The sequence below is a fragment of the Erithacus rubecula genome, assembly GCF_903797595.1.
Source record: "Erithacus rubecula genome assembly, chromosome: 3".
Taxonomy (NCBI): domain Eukaryota; kingdom Metazoa; phylum Chordata; class Aves; order Passeriformes; family Muscicapidae; genus Erithacus; species Erithacus rubecula.
Window position 1 is genome coordinate 29,842,345 of NC_136689.1, and position 13,970 is coordinate 29,856,314.

Consider the following 13,970-nt stretch of genomic DNA (forward strand, 5'->3'; position numbering starts at 1 on the left):
GCTATTATACACTGAATCCATTCCAATAATAGTTTAAAAACTCAGTTTCAGGTGTGCCTAAAAGCCTGTAATTCAAGAAAGAGACCCAGCCTGATTTAACAGCAGTGGGAAGGTCTAGTAGTGCTAACAATGCAAGAGTATAAGGCTATTGAGTATGACATCTTGGGCAGGAATGAGTTGACATTACATTCCTCTTCTTGCAATACTTACTGAAGCTATGCATGCCAAACACATCTATATTACTTGACCAATATTAACTTGGACAATATTTTGTATGGATATTGCACATAACAATTTAAACTGTAAGTCCTTCGAAACTATTATTTTCTAGTGGATTACAGGTTAGACAAGCAGAGATTAAAACAGCTGTTATATTAATTTAACAAAGAAACACTTTGGTTTTTTGTACTGTTCTCATGACATATAAAAGCCATAGTAAGTTAGACCAAGAAAGAGAGATGTCATTTGCAGAGGTCCAAACATACCTGTGTAGTTCTTCTTTACTCAACTGATTTCTCCCTCTCTCTCACTCACACACTCTCAAGCATATTTGACACCAGCTTGAAAGAGCTGCAGTCTTTCAAGTCTCCTGCATTGCTCTGGGTGACAGGTGTGATATGACTTCTTTTAGCTGGCTTACTCTGAAACAATCTCATCCAAAACTTTTAAACTGAAAAATAAAATGTCCAGCATTAAGAAGCCCCTCAGACAAAATGAATAAAGAAGGAACCAAGAAAAACATGTCAAAGTGATGACCTAGACTAGAACCATATTGTTTTGAGAGGTCTACAGCTGTAGGCAGTGGGATATTACAACACCCCAATTCGTGCTGGGGTTGGTGCCATGTCTCCTTCTTAATTCTGTCATGTATCAGAGCTCACTTTGAACATGCCAGCACCCCACCTACATAAGCCATTTCATGCTAGGGAAGTCAGCAGCGCCCAGCAAATGCCCAGAGTTCCAACATCATCAGGTGCAATTCACAGAAGCTGTTTTACCTACCCAGCAACTTTAGGTTACAGTATTCAGCCACCATCTCATCTAGGAACTGAGGATTTCTTCCTTCAGTCCAGAATAAATTACAACAGGAAATTCCACAACTTCGATGAAAACAATATGGCTTTAAATTCAACTAATAAATGAGGTTATAATTTAATAACATTTTTTATCCTTAATCTGGTTAAAGATGCTCAATAATCTTGGACGGAAGGAATGTTCTATCTATATAGTCTTCATGAGAAATTAACACATGCCATGAAATATGAGCATTATAAAATGTAACAGGTAAGAAAATAGAAAAAAACACTTGCATCACTAAGTCTAGCCCTGTGAATTTTGCAACACAACTCCTCTACGAGTAATTTTAATCTGTAGCCAAATAACTGCAGTTGGTGCTTTAGAAACTGCTTCAGCCTCCTACCTTAGTTATTTATGTCTCTGCTCTCCATAGCTCTTACTGAGACAAAAAAGTTCTAACATCTAAACTATTCTTTTCTTTGCTTCAGGCTACTATTCCATGCTTTACCATCTTTTGAGAACAAATAATTCCCTTCCTTCATTTATATTGTTACCTTGAAGTTATTTATAGCGAGTGCCTATGTCCCTTGAGCTCTCCGTTATAGGCTATAAATATCGCTCCCTTAATCCCTTTTCATATGTTTTATCCTCTAGTATTTATATCAGATTTGTAATCTTTATATTTTCTTTTAATTTTAAACTCTTTTGGACCACAGCTAGACAGGATTGCAAATGAGTGGGGAAACAAAAAAAAAAGGTTCATTTAAAATATGATCTGTTTATACTGAAATAATTGTGAACACACGAGTCAAGATTGAAAAGTATAAACTACTGTAACTGCTTTAATGTCCCAATACTTTTAAAACAAGTTATTTTGAATTTAAAATTTCTAATGTTTTGTCTTAGCAAAAATTATTCTAACCAAATGAGAGCCATGTATGTAATTTTAAAAGAAAAAGGGAAAAGAGATATTCTTTCTCCATATGTTCTCTAAGAAACCATATCCCCCATTAACAGCCACAACTCAGCCAATTTTTTGTTTAAACTTGATTTGTTTTAATCTTATAGACGTTTAGGGAACAAATCAAGTTTGATGCAAACTGATTTTTTAAGATGAAGTTATGAGCTTTAAATTCTAATTGCATGCATCCTTTGAAATACATAAAAAATTCTTTCAAAGGTGAGTTGAAAAGGGTCTGGATTTTATTTGGGCTGTGACACTTGGTACCATGGAAGGATCTGGTGCACAGACTTATCTGGACTTGCAAAATGTCCTTCACAAGGTGTCTCACCGGAATTTGTGTCCTGTTCTGTAACTTTATGTGGAGTAGCAAGAACTCTATAGCTGATCAGAAACTGTTTTAAAGACAAAAAACAGAAGGGAAATAAATATTCTTTTTGAATTTCGGAAAAGGTTGATAGTGCAGTGAGGCAACAGTAATTGCTATTTTAATAGAGGTCTGGAAAGAAGAATAATGGAAAAAAGATTGATTGGGTTAAAACCACAGATGAAACAAATCTCTTCAGGATATTTCATGGAAGGCTCTGAGGAATGCCAGAGGTCCTAATAAAGCTTTGTGATAGGGAAACAAAATACAGGAGTTCAGCCATTTTTTGCATATGCACGGTAATTTCTACTGGGAGGAATGAGTAGAATATACCTTACTGTGCTTCATTAACCTTAATATAACCTTAAAAACAGATGGCTGTCATTGCAGACAGCTCAGTGACAACATGTGGTCAATGTACAACAAGATACAAAACCGGAAAGTGCTGAAAGCAGGATAAAAGTAAGTTTTCATATTCATCAATGAGGTTTTGACATTGGGAATATTCCAGTTCTGTTATCCCATCTCAAAGGGAGCCATGTCAGAAACAGGAAAACACTAATTGGATTTAAGATGATTAAGAGCTTGGGAAGACTTCCATAAGTAGGAAGAGTCTGATTTTCATTTGTGCTCCTACTCTTTTTTTGCACGAAACACATACTATTTATATCCTCCTAAACATCCATCCATCTATATTGAAAGAGGAAAACCGTATTATAAATGAGCATTATTTGCATAACTACAGGCCTTCTGGGGAGTGCAAGTAAGGGTTATATGAAAACAAAGTAGATTTAGTGCAGAAATGTAAGATTAATATATACAGCCTTCCTCCTGCAGAAAGTAACTCCTGTCTTTTAGATAGACTTCATAATTGCATTCAGCATCATCACCAAGTTTAAGCATCTGAATGTGTTATCTAAAGAGAAAGATGAGCTTTCTTTGCTCTACTGAGGGTTTGGACAATTAGTCAAACACCTCCTCAGAGCTGGACACAAGATGTTATTTCTTATACAACTGTCACTAACTAATGCTTCTAGTTCTCCATTCTGTCCCACTGGGGACACAGTTTGTGGCTGACACCAGGTCAGACATACAGACTTTCATAGCAAAGCAACAGCAGTGAAAAATTTCTCTCCTTTCAGATCTGGCATCTTCTACTTTGCCTGTTACTGTGGAGAGCACAGTTGTTTTGAAGGGTTCTGATCCAAAAAATGTCTGTGCAGCCTTGTGCCAGCCACAAGACTCAAACTGTGCCTTCAACTTGAAACTGCACTCAGTAAGAAATTTACAGTAACAACTGGGAAAATTGCACAGTCCTTTTGATCTGTGTTTGCTAACATGCCAGTGTGTCAGTTAGTTACTTTATGGTTCTGGTTTACGTTGGGAAGTATTCAATAACAGCTCCTAAGTAGCAACTAGGAAACAGCATCACAAGAAGGAAAATTCTTTTCTCCCATAACTTGAATTCTACTGATTTCCAGATTGCCTAGGCAGATGTCTAAGGACATACCAAAGCACAGTTAGGTTACAAAACTAGAGGATAGGAGAGACTACAAAATGTTTGGTTAAACATTCTCTCAACATATAAAGAATGGATCAGAAATTAAATGCAAGAGCCATGAAGATCCTCCTGGAACAGACACTGCACTAGTACTGATACAGCTTTGAGATGCAGACAGCCACTGGTTCCAGTACATTCAGTTTTGGTGCAGGTTGCTAAGGCCAACAGATATACAACACTCTACTTAATACAACACAAGGTACATTTTTAGGGTATTTTGCTTTCACATTAACAGATAAAATGCACCCTGTGGATGATTAAAGGTAAATTATTGACAGCTTCACAGGGACAGAATTAGCATAAATTATACTTAATGGTAAAGTGCTATATAGTTCACTGGAGTTTAATAAGGTGCTAATTAAGTGTGAAATTTTAGGCTTTGTCCTGTGAAATGTTGAGAGAAGCAAGGTAAAATCTCCAGAAGATTTCCCAGGCAGCAGTTTAATGTATTTTGGGGCCCTACACACCACAGCTGAAACTGGGAGGAATTGTTGTGCCTCTGTTCCCCACTCATGACCCCTCTGACCCCAAGGATGATGCCCTCCTTCCCCACAAAGCAGCACATACTGGGGGTCATGTTTTAACTAAGATCAGCTCTTGATTCCACCAGCCCAAATGGCCACATGTACCAACCACCTATGCTGGTACAAATTATGTGACTGCCCAGCAGAAAAATGAGGGCCCAGAAGAAAGGAAGAAAAGAATTGTTCAGATTTCCACACTCATGTGTTTCTGCAGGGCAACACTAAAGACTATTTGGCTGCTAATGTTTTAAACCCAGCCATGCACCTAGATCTCTTAACCACTACCAGAACAGACCTTCAACAGCATTCCCTAAAAGAAATAACAAAGACAGGTCCTTAAGAATGGGTTTCTGAGGTCTTGGGAACAAACATGTATTGCTCCACAGCTTTGGGTATTCCCAGATGAAGAATGGAAGATGGATGAAAAGGTTGATGGAACATGCATTTCCCTCTGGTGGGATTCTAGTCCTGCAGAAGGAAAACCACTTTGCCTCAGGCAGTCATTCAAGCCTACCTCAACTAACTTGTTAAACCCAGAGTTCCCAAAATTTTGGGCAGGTTTTTATACAGCCATACCAGAGTTTCTTCAGTGAGGAGAGGCAGAGTAAGACTGGTGAAGGTAACATATATACACCCTTGTAAATGCATACTAGTGGCAAGTAGATATGCATGACTAGTAACCACAGAGAGGCATTCTTTCATAAATAAGGTTTAAAATTTTTAACCCAAGGCTATTTTTTCTAAATATTCACATTTCTAACCATATCTTTTCTAAACAAAATAGCTGTATTAGTATCCTTAATTATCCACAGTATCACCATTACTCAATTCGGTGGCATCAGCATTCCTTCTTTATTTCTTTGCCCATGTTCCTTTGATTTTGGCATTTGTAATTTCTCTTCTTAATAAGTTCTCTAGATATCCCATTATCACCCTGTATATGCTGGCACAAGAAGAAAAAAAAAAAAAAACCAAACAAACCAGAAAAATCAGCACAGAGCTCCAAAAATTGCCTACTATGTCAAGAAGAAAAGGCAAGACAGGAATGGTGCAGCTGACACAGGGATGGAAATTCATGGCAATGCTCTGCTGAGATTGCTCTGCAGATTCTCCAGGAAAGCTGAGCTACATTTGGAGGGAAGGAGTTCAGGATGGTGAGATGCAGCAGAATTTGCAGTATGTGCATAAGCAAAATCTTTCCTATACCTCTCCCTCTCACAGACCTCATTCTCAGACCAACAACACAGAAAAAGAATCTCTACAAAGGCAAGAGAAATCCCTGAATACTAGCTTATGTGTCTTCACAAGAGTAACACAGCCCTGGGTTGTTTTTAACAACTCTTGTTGATTCTAAAATATTCATACTTTCCCATGTATTCTTCATGATGGCATTAGAGATTTCTTTGACAGAAACTTCTCTCATCTCAGTTGATTTCTTTCTTAACTGTTTTCAACTATATTTTTCCTGTGTTCATGGACAGTTCGAACTGTGCTTCAAAATCCCCTGGTTTCCACCTCCCACATAGTTCTCTTACATCTTCAGAGCCTTTCCCACCCTCCCTCACAACAGCATTTTAGCATAGGAAATGCTTGTACAGCTCATTTCTGCCCTACTACTCCATTTATAAAATTCTCTCATAACTTCTTCAAACCTTTCTCTTCTTCCAGTCCTTCTTTCATACTCCTTGAGAAAAACCTAAGCAAAACTTACTATATCCTATGGAATTAGTACTGTGATAACAACTGACAATACTTAATAGAAAAAATAGAGCAAAACTTTCTTTTTCTTCTGAACTGGATCCTGTAGGAAAAACAGTGACAGCAAATAAAAGGATGCAAATTCTCTGATGTGTGCATGGGAATGAGGGGATGTCTCTTTGGAGCCTGGAACAGTTTTGAGCACATGCATGACACAGGCTGGAGAGCTGCGAGACCAAGGTAAAATGCTCTCCTGAATTTAGGTCCCACTAGATTTCAGCAGCTGCTGTGCAAGGATTTTCAGAATGAGTCTTTTGAAGCATCCTAGAAATTTCTGTATGGTCTTTTAACATTATGTGTCTACATGATATAAATATATGCTAATATAAAGAGAGTATAAATACGTATATCGATGATTATCCTTCTGCTATTTCCAACACTATTCTGTTCCTCATAATAATTGCATCACTATTTATGTTAGCATAAAATCTCAAAAAATCTAGGTATTTTTCTTTACATATATTCATATATTTTACAATACATATATTCTTTCAAGCACTTCAAAACTTCAAGGCCAAATTCAAATTAGAATATAAAAAACTTGAAGAGCCCAGGAGTTTTAGATTTTTATGTCTGTAAAAAAAGACTTCACGAGGCTTAGGAAAAATACACATTTTCAACTAGCAATCAAGCAGGCAGATGTAGAGAACTTAGTGTCTGCAAAAAATGGAGTTATGAATAGGTAAATAAAAAGGCCAAAAACCAACATTTTATTAAATGAGTACAAAACTCCAAAAAGAGTCTCTGTGTAATACTAAGTACTAGCAGTCTGTTTTCCTTGGTCCCTCTCATATTGTTACTGCATAGCACCAACAAGGTGCTGGCCTTGGGCACCAAGAAAGAAAAAGGAAACTTGGATTAAGAACAGAACAATTGGGGGAAATTATTAAATTAACATTAAGCCTGCTCATTATTCCATTCCAGACTTCACTGAAATTGAATAATTGTGGTTCCTCCCTGTGGCACGCATACCTTCAACCACAGGGATCCTGAAAGAGGAACAATAGTCTCTGATTGTAAAAACATGATTTATATATTTGGCATTTTCAAAGAATTCATTCCATTACTTCTCTTGTCTCCTTTTGATGATATGCAGTCTTATTACTAGAAAGAACATGTTATCATTAGAATAAAGCAACCTGCATTCCTAGCACTGCAAAAGGCTTGAATTCTTGGAGCTCATCATGTTTGTATACTCCACAAGCTGGAAGGAGTTTACAACCATGAGATGCCAAACAAATAAAACAGATGTGCTGGCTATGCTCAGATTATACTAAATGCCAAAGTACCTTTACAGTCATGCACAGAACTGCCTGGCTGACCAAAAAAAAAAAAAAAAAAAAAAAGAACTGCTTATTTTATAATGGAAGTTAAACCAGCAGTGTATCATTCAGCCATGGAGAGGCTTCCACCGATTTTGCAAGCCTTTTTACACCAGTAGCATTTTAAGGTAAAACAAATCAGGTGCCCCCAACTACACACAGAATCTTCACAAAGACAGAAAATGTATTTAGAGCAGAAAGCAAAAAGAGATGGAATTCATTAGATAATTATAATCCATTAATATTTCCCTGTTTTGTCAGCTGCCTGCTTCCTGAGCGACAACCGCAGGCAGAGGCTGCACTGACACCCAGCTGAAGATCTGCTCCTTTCCTATTTTTGCTGCTCTTCACTAAACCACCACTAAAAGCTAAAAGCTTCCTCCTAGTTATACACATACAAACAGAAATATCCCTTAGGAGAGAATGTGCCTCACTGTGCTCTTGAGCGACAACTCTGCTTTAGGTTTAAAGTTTTTCTACTGAGCAGAAATGTTTGTGCAGCAATCATGAAGAACACTTTACTAAAAATTGTCAGCTTGCTGAAGCTTCCTGTTATGTCTTGTGAAAATCACATAGAAGGCCACTTGTACAGCAGATATCACCTTTATGTAACAAAACTAGATGGGTCCATTTTGGAGGAGCTTTGTGCATATGTGACATGTTCACACTGAACATGGAGCTTGACAGAGCCGAGCTCTAAAAATAGCACCTGGTTATCCTTGTTCTTATCAGCAGCCACAACCCCATCTCAGCTCTGTGCATCAATCTGACACCCCTCTCCCTCCTCCAGAACAGACAGCAGCAGTGGTACCCTGAGGTATCTTGTTTTAGGAGAGGTAAGGTGTTTGCATCTGCTGCAAGCATACATTTTAAACAATATCCCTGCCCCTCAGCAGGCAGTTATCATGTTGTTTTGGCAGCAGGAAGGAATCTGTGGTTTTTCTTGAATGTTGCTCTTCTTTATTTAAACTACCAGAAATAAAGCAAAAATGACAGAATGCTCTGTCTATAAATAATCATTCCGGTGTACAGTTATATTAGGAGGTAACTCAGATGGCATGATAACGCCTAACAGGCTAATCTTAGACCTGTAATGCCATAAGATGAAAATAACTAGGCTAAGAATAACTGACCCAGAGGAGTCAGCCTGTTAAAGAGATCCACAGAACAGGGCATTTTAGATTTTCATGTGTTTTACAACAATATCTGCTGATTGGTTTCTCTATGGTATTTTGTATTATACCCTACACATAAAACTCAGCCCCACAGCAGTATTTGGGAAAGGTTAGAATGCAACAGCATCTGAAATTTCCCCATCATCTACACCAAAATCTGAAATGAATGTGCATATTTTTTCAGGCTATCTATCTATCCTGCCTTCCAGCTTTTGGTTTCTCTGCAAAGACAGTGCAGAAGAGAGGAGCTGGGCAATCAGCACAGAAACATGGGTCTGATTAAAGCTCTGGCAGTAGAAGAGTTACAAGCGTTCCACATATCGAGTGCAAACCCTAATGAACTGAATGTATTCTGCAATAGTTTTATAGAAGGGAAGACTGGCTGGAACTGTGTGTTTGAATGCAGTGCAAACCAATACATGTCATAAAGCCAAACAGCTAAAGCAATAAACAACCAAAGTAAAAAGCTGTTTTCTAATAGAGATCTAGTTCAATACACTGAAGAGAGGGGAACTAGTGTCCTAGTACCAGTACTAGAGAACCTCTGTACTAAATGTAGTGTTTAATGGTCTCTGAAAAGCACTGGAAGAGGTTTTAAAGTAATGTTTTGCATAGTTTTTTTATTTACTTTCCAGCTTTTCTAACTTGCTATTTTTGTCAGTCTTGTACTTTGAATTTCAGGCTTTTCTCACAACCTATAAATATACCTCCTAATACAAAGCACAACCATCAGGTAACCACATAGCATCAGAAGCTGTGACTGGAATGAAAAAAAAATTTAAAAAAGAAACAAAAGAAGGAAAAGGCAATGTTATAGCCTTAGGTGTTACAGCATTAGAAACATGAAATTGGCAACATCGTTCTGTATTCAATGTCATCTCACAACACAAAACAGAAAAAGCAGCTTCATTCAATTTTAGCATGCTTTTGTTCAACTGAATCCATAACCAAAGTTTTGTCCAGCATGCATTGCAGGGCAGAGCCTCTACTCAAAATCAGTGAGATTTTAACTACAAGACCTGCAGGTCCATGTTGCTTATTTCTTCTCACTGTATTAACTGTATAAAGCTAAGGCCTTACACTTCCCTAACTATATATTCAAATACTTCTGCTACTACTATGAAGCAGCAGATTATTTTGTGTCTCACCTTTACAACAGGCATTGAAAAAGCCACTCTGTTTGTTATCCAGAACTTCTCTATACTGAATTTTCATATCTGGTTGTTATCCAGAACTTCTCTATACTGAATTTCCACACCCAATTTTTTTAATTACTCTGAAGAGAACCACAAAGCTCAGCACATCTACTGTCATTCTTTCTGCTCTCCCCAAAGTGTTCTGTCTGAGATACCCTAAATGAAACATTTGGTAACTTTAAGAAGTTTATGTTACCTGATTGAGATATGCAAATATGTCAAGTTTTTCAGGAGTATCAGAGCAAAACTTAAAATGAACTTCCAGGTTGTCCAAAGGAAAAGCTGGGCAGGTGCAGGTTTTGTTCAGGGGAAAAAAAAAAAAAAATGTAAAGCAAATACCAAAGAACTTTCCCTGAAGGCAATATAAATCCATGTGTAGAGCAACATGTACACAAGGTCATGCAGACACATGATAGAGACAACATACAAGGCAAACTGTGCACAGTGGGGTTTACTGAGGGAAGGTCACTCATGAGGACCTGTCAGTCCACGTACAGCATGATGTGTGCAGCAGTAATTCTGTCATTTATATTCAAGTGACACAGCTTACATTTAGCTTATATTTCCTGACTGGTGCAGAGAATAAACTTCCACTACATCCACTTGCAATACTTGTGAAATTGAAGGTATTTTACAAGTCTGTAGGTAGATGAAGCAAATCAAATTAATGATACTGAACCATTATATTCCCTTTAGAGTAGTTTTGCCCTATGAATTCCTGATCCTGACAGGTATCATTTACTGTGTTTCACAGAAGGATTAGCTGACATAAGCAGGATTGTGTAACTTGCTCAGGTCACCTGTCAACTCATTGACAAGCCAAGCTTTAAGCCTACGATCTCCTTGAACTCTTGATTTTTCAACACAGCAGCTTTGGGCAGGAAGCAGAGGATGCCTTATCCAATAAAAACCAAGGTGGAATTCAGGGTACTGCAAAGCTGCACATCAAGACATGGCCAGTAGAGAAGACTTAAAAACCTTGCCCTTTGAAAATCAGCACTCTATATTAAATCACCAAAATTTGGCATTACTTCCTAAAGTCCACAGATACCAGGATTGGGTAGGTCCTTCTTTCTCCTTCACACAACTATCAGCTATTTGAGAACTGTAGTCCTGCATTAGTTATTTATTAACTGCATTTTAATAAGTGTTTTTTCCATAGACTGTGCTGCACCAAATGCTTTTTTTTCAAGGACTTACAGTATATTACTTGTACTGTAGAAAGATCAGAGGCCAGCTGAATGTTAGGATCCACTGTGACATTGCACACACATGGAAATTGAGTCTTTTTGTGTAAAGTAAAAGGGACAGAATAGATAAACAATAATTCCAGCTAAATAAGAGCCTTAAGACCCCAGATTTAATTTGTAAAAGAGAAATTAAAACAACTATGGTATCAAATAAAAATACATCAACATCATTTTCTTAAATAAAGATGCACAGCTCTTGCTGCTGCATTTTTGAGCAACAGTACCATATGGAAGAATTTAGCTCAGTCTTCTCAAGATAGCTGAAACTGCTCTCTGCAGTAAGGTGTAGGTGTCTGTAAATTACACAGCTTCTTGAGTCAGCGCCCATCTAGATTGCTCCATTCATAATTAGACTTTTGATTGGTACCTATCCAGATCATCTCATTCATAGTATGACTTACAAGCAAGGATGGAGACAGACAGGCAAAGCAGTAATTGAGGGAATACCAGGAGAACTGATTCTCATGACAGAAGTATTTCCTATGCCTGCTCTTGTCAGAAACTTCTTAGACATTTTGTTTTGCAAATCCAATCCACTGACCAGTGAACCTGTCCTCTTTAGGAATCTCTCCCGCCCAGTTCAAAATCTGTTGCATAATATATATGCATTGTATCTGGATAGCAGTAAACCTGAAAATCTGACAGTTGCTGGCTGTTTTAAGTTATTCTTGAAGTCTTTGGAACAAGCACATCAAGGCTGCAAAGCACAAAAGTTCAGGGATCTATAATTTCCTTAACCACATGCAATTTTTTAACCTAAGTCACATACATTTAAGCAAAGACAACTTTAAAATAAGGGCATTGTGAAAAGGAAAATTCAAATTACTGTTTCTGACTTCTACAAATGCTAGTGCATACTGTCATATACCCTAGCTATTTCTTTATTCCCCTAAATGTATCATAAATGGAAACAATGAAAAGTTATCAAAACTGATCCTGCAAGATGCTGAACTTGAGGGAGCTGAAGGTAACCAAGAGAAGCACCAGGCTTTAAGGTTTCATGTGACATGGACTGAAACTGCAGACTATGTATAATGTCCACTACTTGTAGTCTTAATTGTGTATTTCAAAGGCCAACTGAAACACAGAGGAATACTTTATGTTCCACAGAATATATATATATATATATATATATATATATATATATATGAACATCTTTTATCTGGATAATGTTCTTGAAAAAGCTTTTGTGAGGATTATTTTTAGCCTAACCCCCCCCCCCCCACTCTATTTGGCACTACAGGGGAAATTGTGAATGTTATATGGACTTACCTAATGTACTATCAGATAAAAAATAACAGTTACATGTTATTCTTATTTCCAATGAAGACAAGCAGAGCTATAAACTTACAGTAAATCACCTCATTTTCTTGAATTTCAGACGAAAAAACTGCTACTATATTAGTTGGCAGTTAGAGGGTAGTAAGATAAACCATCCAAATTTTCACTTGTGAACCATTAATTTCAATTTGACTTAGTACTAAAAAAAAAATCAACAACAACAACAAAAAAGCCAAACAGGAGGTAGAGGACACAATCAGCCTTATCTCTAACCAGTTTAAAAGCACTGGGCACCTGTTGAGCTGTTCAGGAAAACTAAGGAAATGCAATAAAGCAAAGCAAAAATTCTTGAACAAGAGGTTGACACTGTAGATGGCTTTGCAGAAGAACTGTAACTTTGGCAGGAAGAGTTTTGCTCTTACTCACAGTCTTTGCTAGAGCTTTGCTGTTTGTACTTATAAACGTGCCTTCACCTGGTTTGTGTCCCTGACAAAGGAACTGAAATTGGTGATCAACAATCTAAAATTGTATGCAAGAAAGGAACACAAGTCTAACTTTTTTTTAGCTCCTTTTCTACAAAGCAGGAAAATAAACAGTTTTTAAAAAACAAACAGACATAGGCTCAACAGGTGTACTGAAAAAGGTCATATGTGAAGAGAGCCATCGTCTACACACATAATTAAAAAATGAGGTCAGTCAAGTTTGGGGAAAAAAGGAAAAGGAAAATGAAAAGGAAAAGGAAAAAATCAAACAGTAAAGGGGGCACAAACTAAGACTAAAATGCAAACAATTCACACTGCATTCCACATATGGATCTTTTATAAAACTAACACTGTCAGAAAAGCAAAGTCAGAAATCTAGGTTTAAATAACTATAAACTGGAAAACACTGTGCCTTAATAGACAAGAGTTTCATCCCAATGAAAAGTGAACTGGAATTAACAGATTTTAGGAGAGAATAGGCAAGAGTAGACAACCTGAAATATTGACGTTTTTAAAAGCCCATCCAAGTTGAATGGCAACAACCCTTCCAAATTAATTCATCCTCAGTAGCAGGTCTCAAACATAGCTAAGGAAGAAACTAGAAAACACATGGGTAGCTGGAAATACATGAGTAAACATGCAGTTCTTTCTGAGCAGCTTTGAAATACCTTCATGAAATAACCCATCCAATTCACATCTCGGTGACTCATTACATGTAACTAGCATTGCCAAGTTCACAAATATTTTTAAAGGAACAAAATAAACCGTGGAGTTTAAAGACATTTTAGCAGTAGCACTGTCATGAAAAGAGAAAGGGATTGGTATTAAACCCCCTTCATATACCAACTACAGAAAAGGAAACTTGCAGAAAGAGCAAATGCTGTTTACAACAGACATATGACTAGAATTGCTTATGAGGGGCTCTAAATGCAGCCTCCTGACAAGGTTTGTCTGAGGAAACCTCTTCCTGTCAACAAGCCTGTACCATGAGCCCCATTTTGCAATCACGCAACAAAACAAACCAGGAAACCCAAACTCGACTTCAGTTCAGAGCATTTTGGAGAGTGGAAAGCAGC

General features: G+C 37.4%; 1 protein-coding gene across 12 annotated transcripts in view; it reads right to left on the minus strand.

Annotated features, from left to right (window-relative positions):
• Positions 1-13,970, minus strand: part of HDAC9 (histone deacetylase 9) — a 452,666-nt gene that overhangs the window by 260,949 nt on the left and 177,747 nt on the right. The gene's annotated exons all lie outside the window — the stretch shown is intronic.